This window comes from Choristoneura fumiferana, chromosome 21 (assembly GCF_025370935.1).
Source record: "Choristoneura fumiferana chromosome 21, NRCan_CFum_1, whole genome shotgun sequence".
In the NCBI taxonomy this organism is placed as follows: domain Eukaryota; kingdom Metazoa; phylum Arthropoda; class Insecta; order Lepidoptera; family Tortricidae; genus Choristoneura; species Choristoneura fumiferana.
This window is the reverse complement of record NC_133492.1, coordinates 2,035,658-2,044,306: the sequence shown is the minus strand read 5'-3', so window position 1 is coordinate 2,044,306 and position 8,649 is coordinate 2,035,658.

The following is an 8,649-nucleotide window of genomic DNA, read 5'->3' as shown; positions in this document are numbered from 1 at the left end:
CAGAGTCTATAGAGCTGTCTCACTGTTAACAGGTCTTTCCTTGGAAATCTAAACTTTTTGCAGTGTAAGAATTTGAGCACAGTTCTCTGAGCTCTCTCGATTTTAAGGAAATAAAATTATGTTGTAGCCGCTCCGCCCCAAGCAAGCACACAGTAAGTCAAGACTGAGGTACAGGGTGCAGAAAAGATAAATAAATAAATAAATAAATAAATAAATATCATGGGACACTTGACACCAATTGACCTAGTCCCAAACTAAGCAAAGCTTGTACTATGGACACTAGGCAACGGATAAACATACTTATATAGATAAATACATACTTAAATACATATTAAACATCCAAGACCCGAGAACAAACATTCGTATTATTCATACAAATATTTGCACCGGCCGGGATTCGAACCCGGGACCTCAAGCTTCGTAGTCAGGTTCTCTAACCACTTAGCCATCCGGTCGTCAAAGATAGCGTTGACGGTTTCTGTGTGGGCAGATTTTCGAAGTGTTTTAAATATGTGAATAAAACGTCGAATTCTAGTGGCAGGCGCACTCGACTTGTGGATACCAGTTTAGGTTTCGGTCAAAATAGACACCAAGATATTTTATAATTTTAGTTTGTGATATCGAAAGACAGCCGCTGTTAAGAAAATGTGTCTCCGCCCTACTCTGTTAATGTGATAATGCCTTAAAAAAGTTGTGTATGGCAATAACTTAGAAAAATAAATTTTCTGTTTTGCAACAACGCTACATGATCAAATCAAAATCGTTTTTTATTTATAAATTACCACCGGCGAGTTTATAACCCCTATCAAGTTATAAAGCTGCAGCCAAAATATCCTACCATCACAGCCTGCGATTCCCCAACAGCTGCAGTTACCAGCATTTTAAAACAAACGTATCATCAAAACACACGCTTCTGACGCCTAATGTGTAAATCATGGACTGTTGATTGTTTTCTCTTTAAGTTAATAAAACCCTTTGTCAAAATAATGACATTAAAAAATGTAATGGTCTCAAAACCAATTTTTTGGTAAAGATCGGAACCTAAAAAACCTAGTATTCATAATGCTCCAAAAATATCTACATCTTATAAAAATTAATCTAAGCTGTATCTAAATAAATCTGATGGACGATTCGATTTTTGATAGCGTGGAATAAAATTGAATAAATTCGAGCGTTGAGTGTCTACAGATCTAATGAATTGAATAATTTTATTCCATCATAAAATATTTTGTCGGATAAGTTCGTATTTATCTTGCTTCTCAATTACCTTTAGTAAACTTCAGTACTAAAGTTAGTTGAGAAAGCAAGATAAAATATGAGTACGAACTTTTCCGACAAAACACGGTGGAGTAACATTTTTCTTCCAACTATGCTTTAATTCATCATAACCGCAATAAATACCCAGCACAAAGCGGGACTTTTCTGCTCTATAGCAGAAAAAATGTATGATAATCCTTTATTACCAACATTGTTTTCGTTTTTTTATTGCATCACCAAAGAGGTAAAACACAAGTATTTAAATTTTGCTATAAAATTAGCCTGCATAGTGTAAAAAATCTACTTAGTGTTAGGTTGCTCAACCTGACGGTCTTATGAAATTTGACAGATTGCGTACAAAAGTTGTTGCTACCAAAAACAGTAAGTAGCCGTATATTTAAAAAAAACTTTGTGGGTTTGGGTGGCCAACCTGGCGCCCATCCAAAATTTGACAGATCGCGGGTAATAATATCTGCTACTGGCTACTAACTCTGCCAAAAAAGTAAGAAATTAAAGAAAAAAACAAATTGGCCGGCATCTTGCGAATTTTCCTTGGTCATTTTTAGGGTTCCGAAGCCAAAATGGCAAAAACGGAACCCTTATAGTTTCGCCATGTCTGTCTGTCTGTCTGTCCGTCCGCGGCTTTGCTCAGGGACTATCAATGCTAGAAAGCTGTAAATTTGCACGAATATATAAGTAAACTATGCCGACAAAATGGTACAATTCAAAATTAAATTACATTTGAAATTTACCACGAGCTTTGCGGTGAAGGAAAACATCGTGAGGAAACCTGCACAAATCTGCGAAGCAATTCAATGGTGTGTGTGAAGTTCCCAATCCGCACTGGGCCCGCGTGGGAACTATGGCCCAAGCCCTCTTGTTCTGAGAGGAGGCCTGTGCCCAGCAGTGGGACGTATATAGGCTGGGATGATGATGTACCTCCCATAGACGTAAAGGGGGGTGATTTTTTTTTTCTCATCCAACCCTATAGTGTGGAGTATCGTTGAATAGGTCTTTTAAAACCATTAGGGGTTTAACGACTTTTTGATTCAGTGATATGTTTGTGAAATATTCAACTTTAAAGCGCAAATTTTCATTAAAATCGAGCGCCCCCCCCCCCTCTAAAATCTAAACCGATGGGTGGAAAAATTTGAAATGCCGGTTTTTTGAGAGTGCGAATGTAAACTTACAAAAATGTAATCATCAAGTGCTAGTGACATTTCTTTCCTATTAAGATTTTTTTTCGTCTACTAAGCTATTCCTGTAATAGTTGAAAGAAAAGCAGATTATGCACCTCGCATAAAGTAATTTATATATTGCCCTCGTGCTTTTTAAAGCCCTCGCTAACGCTCGGGCTCCAAATCGGCACTCGGTGCGATAATAAATAACTTTCTGCTTGGTGCAACAATCTACTATTACTGCATTTGTAGCAGGCATTTTGTTTACCGCTTCCGTTGTTGCATGTTTAATTTTCTAACATTATGTGAGATGATTGACGATAGTATGTAATATGCAATCTAGTATTAAAGTTTTCTATTTCTGTTTTGTTTTTTTAATCATCCCAGCCTATATACGTCCCACTGCTGGGCACAGACCTCCTCTCAGAACAAGAGGGCTTGGGCCATAGTTCCCACGCGGGCCCAGTGCGGATTGGGAACTTCACACACACCATTGAATTCCTTCGCAGGTTTGTGCAGGTTTCCTCACGATGTTTTCCTTCACCGCAAAGCTCGTGGTAAATTTCAAATGTAACTCCGCACATGAATTTGGAAAAACTCAGTGGTGCGAGCCGGGGTTTGAAACCACGACCCTCTGCTTGAGAGGTGATAGGTCAAACCGCTAGGCCACCACGGCTTCAGTTTTCGGCTTCGGTTTTTTTAATATAATTTTTAATTAATTGAAATAAATAAATAAAATAAATAAATTATGACCTGCTACTTTCGTCTCGCAAATTTCTGTACCGACTTATGAAAGAGGACATCAAACACTAAGAAATATTGGGTTCGGCGCTCCATTGTGGAAATCATCAATAGAAAATTCTAAAATAAACAGGGCATTTCGATTGTTGCCAATTACCATCAATGGTCACGAATACATTTTTGTTGAACAGTTCTGAAACCTTTTATGAATACAAATGTTTAAAAATTTAACACAAAATGTATAAAGCTAGGAAAGAAAAAAGTTTACCAGGTATTTCACAGATCTTATAATAATCACGGTGGTCTGATTAATATATAACATAAAGTAATGTAACGTTTGCTCGTTGTTTTTTTTTAATTGCGTGTTTTTGTGTTCTTTCTTTTTTTAACCGACTTAGAAAAGTTGAAACCCCCGACATTGTTATTTCAAAGTTCAATATTTTAGAAACGACAACCGATTCTAATGAAACATATCTACAGACCGCCGCAAGAAAACTCGTTTTCACGTAAACAACTGCATCAATATCAGTCCATCCGTTTGAGAGGTGCGATGCCACAGACAGACATTGACGTTAAACTTAAAACACCATTTTGCGTCGGGACATAGCGAATGTAAAGCACGATGTGCTTTTTGGGAAACCTCATGAAATAATCCCGTAATTTCAATTCATCTGGCGGACGGACGGATTAATCATGCATGGCATGCCCCTAGGTAGGATTACCATATCTCAGGATTTGTCTTGAGATCTCAGGATTTTGAGACTCTTCTCGGATTCCGGCCGGATTTTGGAAATCTCGGGAAATCTCAGGATTTTTAGAATTCTCAATTAAATAGAGGATTTTTTACATCTGTTTATTAAAAAGTAGTAATAGATTAACCAAAAAACCGGCCAAAAGCGTATCGGACACGGCCAAAATAGGGTACCGGAAAAAATAAGTAATATTTTTCTAAGGATTTCGTATTTTATACGGAATCTTCCAAGTTTAGGTATATTTTATACCTTAGGCTGCTATTTACTCTCAAACTACTAATAATTCTCAAGCAAACTTAGCCGTTATAGTCTTCCTTGAAAGTTTGATATACTTACTACCATTCTGAATTTTTTCAAATTTTTTCATCCACCGGTTTAGATTTTAGAGTGGGGGGGACGCTCGATTTTAATGAAAATTTGCAGTTTAAAGTTGAATATTTTGCAAAAAAATCACTGAATCGAAAAATCGTTGTAGCAGCCCCGTAATGATTTTAAAAGACCTATCCAACGTCACCCCACACTATAAGGTTGGATGAGAAAAAAAAAGCACCCTCACTTTACGTCCGAGGTACAAAAATTTTTTTTTTAATTTTTTTATTGTAGTTTACATAAATATTCGTGCAAAGTTATAGCTTTCTAGCATTGATAGTCCCTGAGCAAAGCCGCGGACGGACAGACAGACAGACAGACATGGCGAAACTATAAGGGTTCCGTTTTTGCCATTTTGGCTCCGGAACCCTAAAAATCAACTCTGGTCATGTTAATTGCACAATATTTTTAATCAAGATCACAATAATATCAATACTTAAAATAATAATTGTCATTTTTAATTGTAAATTAGGTACGGTTTGAAAAAATCTGGTATTGCGACAATACCATGACATGATTTAAGGATTTCATGACGTTAATCAGGATTTTTGTCCGGACTTTTGAATTTTACAATTTTCATCTGGTAACCCTACTCTTAGGAAATTGCAATTCTTAGGGTTATATCAGGGGTGGCTACTATGAAATTCGAAAATCGAAGTTCGTATCGTACCGTCCCGTTCATTCTCGTATCAAATAATATTAGCGTCAGCGGGACGGCAAGATTTTGTATGTAGAGTGGGCCAAATTTTGTACAGCTGAGTATATTATTATATTTCAGGATTAACCTGTAGCACCCTATAGGTTAGATTAAGCTGGGTCCACATTTGGATCATTTTGTCGTATCGTATCTCCGTCGCGTTGCACCGACGCGTATCAAGATCGCTGGTGTGGACGTAAAAACAGCGCGATCGTGCGGCGCGCCCACAAACTATAAAGAGAACTAACGTTGGCGCGCCGTATCTGCAGGGCTACTAAATTTCGAAACTCGAAGTTCGTGTCGTGCGTTCCCTCTCACACTTATACTATTTAATACGAGAGTGATAGGGACGGTACGATACGAACTTCGAGTTTCAAGTATTGTATTAGCCCTGCTGATAGCTCGGGATCGATGTTGATACGCGTGCCGCACACTCGCGATCGGATACGCGTATCAAGATCGGTAAGTATGGATGTGTTTTGATACTGTATTACGATACGAAGTTATGATTTGGTACGCGATACGCCGTGATCGACCTCGAGGCGGTTTTTCCCCGATCATCAAAGGGGATACGCATAGCGTCCACACTATTAATATTATACGGCGTGATGATACGATACGCTGCTACGCTACAGTTAGTATGGACGCATTTTTTCACGCGACGGTGCTAGTGATGCGGTGTACCCAAAGTAAGCGTCCATACTTAGGATACGCGAGCTCGATACGATACGCATATACAAATGTGGACCCAGCTTTAGGTTAGTTGTATAACTATCCTGAAATAATAATAGTTTTAAAAAAACATTTGTCTATATGTAACAGTTGGGAAAATGTTATATTAGAGAACCAAAGGATACAATATTTCCACTATTTTTTTGCACGCGCGGGGCTCCTATGTAGTTGTCTACTTTGCCTAAGGCACTTGTCCCACCGCCGACGATGAGCGAGAAGCGAGTAGAGCGAGTCACTAGAAACGAGTGGGCGAGCAGCGAGAGTAGTTTTGTCGCTCGGCTGTAAGCGAGTGTTCGCGTGCGACGGGCGATTACTCGCTCCACTCGACTCGCTCGTGCGGGGCGGCCGCCAAGCTGACATCGCTGAGCGAGTATCTATATAGCTCAGCAAGTTTTATAGCTCTTGTCGCTGCGACAAAAGATGTAAGAGCGAGTTCTCGCCGACAGTGTGAGCAGCCAGCGATCAACTATTAATATATGTGTCTCTTTTACTCACACAGGATCTTATATCTTTTGTTCGTTTCTTGAGCGAGAAAATAGTCGATAGCCAATCGTTTCCTCGCCGGCGGTGAGACAACTGCCTAATGGTTAAAGTGCTGACAGGCTAAATTAATTCACGCGAAGCAGCAAGCAAGACCCCTTTCATATTATTTCGTTTACTGCCCGAAATAATTAGAATATCAAAGTTATGAATTTAATATTAATAATGTCCCATATTAATAATATGTCAGCATGCGCTACTCAGTTACAAAAGCAATATATAAAGTAACACGTTATTTCAATTAAGCTTTCAGTGTATTCGGGAGCGTCAAGATTATTTGGAAGTAAATAACATGAATAGACCCGTCCGTATCTCGCTCGGTACCTATATTCAACCTCCATTGTAGTGATTATAACTGTTGATCAAATATAGATACTTACCTATCCAAATCGTGTTCATGAACAATTTTATCAGTTTAGAATCATCTCGGCCTGTATATGTCCCACTGCTGGGCACAGGCCTCCTCTCAGAACCAGGAGTTTTGGGTTGTGATTTCAAATTAGGGGCTGGTGGGTATCTGCCCTGCAAGGCAGAACTAACTACTAAAGCTCAGAGATTTTAGATAAAAATAATTTTGTTAAATACGTAATTCCTCAAAAAAAAGGAACCTTTATTATAGGATTACTTTGTTGTCCGTCTGTTAAGACCCTGTTTCTCATGAGCACGTGGAGTAATCAATCAATCAATCAATCTTTTATTTGAATAAGGCACGTAATAAGTACCTACTTAACTATACCTACTACGTGGTGAAAATTGCATCCATTGTGCTTTCTTATTTTCTACTTAGAGATTGTATCTCTCGCACCTTTTATCCAAGCCTAGTCGATAAGGATTTCTGCGTACACCCGTCAAACCCTGCTCCACGGGGAGTACCTACCCAACAAGCAAAATCAGTACTTATAGTGTTTGTCAATTTATTTTATATTGTACTTATAAGATACTTGTAGTTTACTACACACACGGATATGGGCGCAGTTATAGGAGCATTTCTTTCTTATAAACATCTTATAATCAACAGCAGAATGTCAGTAGGCCCTATAATACACTTACAGAAGTTTTACGAGAATACAATTGCTCCTATAATGTTCTGGGACTACCTATTAAGGTTTATAACTCTTATAAGTATCTCACGTAAGCATATCATACTAAAGCAATCTTATTTATGACGCAATATTAATATGCTTAGTTATTAGTTATATGTAAGTACATTTTATTTTATATTACTTTCCGTTGTTTCGACCGGTTGGTGTGGGTTGTTTGTGAGAAATAAATATTAAATATAATGACCCGGATAACTCACGTCTTAAATCGAGTTTAGCTCGACTGTTTCGGGCTAATCCGTAGCCCTTCGTCTTCGGAGCAACGCGACTCAGCGGCTGCTGCAACACGCGCACGATCGATTTAAGACGTGAGTTATCCGGGTCATTATATTTAATATGAGTGAGTCTCACGGAAGTTTTATGTTCAAAATTGCAAATCTTTACGTAGAAATAAATACTAAAAAACAAACGTAAGTACCCATTTTTCTTCTTAATATAACTAATATAATTTGTAATTAGTAAAGATTTTACAATACTTAGATATGTATTGTAAAATACTGTATGTATAGTGTGTAAACTTACCGGGGAAGTCATTTGTAAATGTCCACCATAATTTGTTTAATTTTACAATGCCCATGGAAAAAGCGCGCAATATCATATATGTTGTTCAAATAATATATCTTTCAACATTGCTTCCTATATAATTCAAAAGACTAACACACATTGCGTAGATAATTTATATTTTATCGTAAAGTATCTGTGCAGACTGACGTAATTCAAACAGCATCAAAAGTAGCAATACTCGTACACTTTCGTGCTTTGTCGTCTTACAGCCACGTTGTAAAAAAAACGCCATGCAAGATGGTCAAAGTGTCAATGCGGCAGAGTAAAAAAGTGATCCCCTAGTTTTGATGCTGACTGTACAACGAACCTTTTTATTGCCATCTTTTAGTCCTTTTATATTATTAACTGCCAGTTGGCGTGTTCCGACTTTTTCCCACCCATTCAGCATTTATGCCTTGTGCGAAAAAATGCTTTGATTAAGTTTCTCTTTATAGAACAAGCGGGGTCAAACTATCTTCGGAGGATGAAGTGGACGCTCTATACGGAAGGGTGGGGGGAGGGGGCGATGGCAAGGAGCCTGGGATAGATTGCTCTGTAGCGATAAGTCCGCCTATTCTTTAACTTGTAAACTTTTCTCTACCTCTATGTTCCTCTGTTTTTGTAGGCCTTACCGACTATATTTTGGTGTTCAATAGAGAGTAATTTTAGAGTATTGTATTCACACGTATGTCCTAGAAAACTGAAAAAAAAAATTTGGATCATTTTTTGAGTTCTCGTAT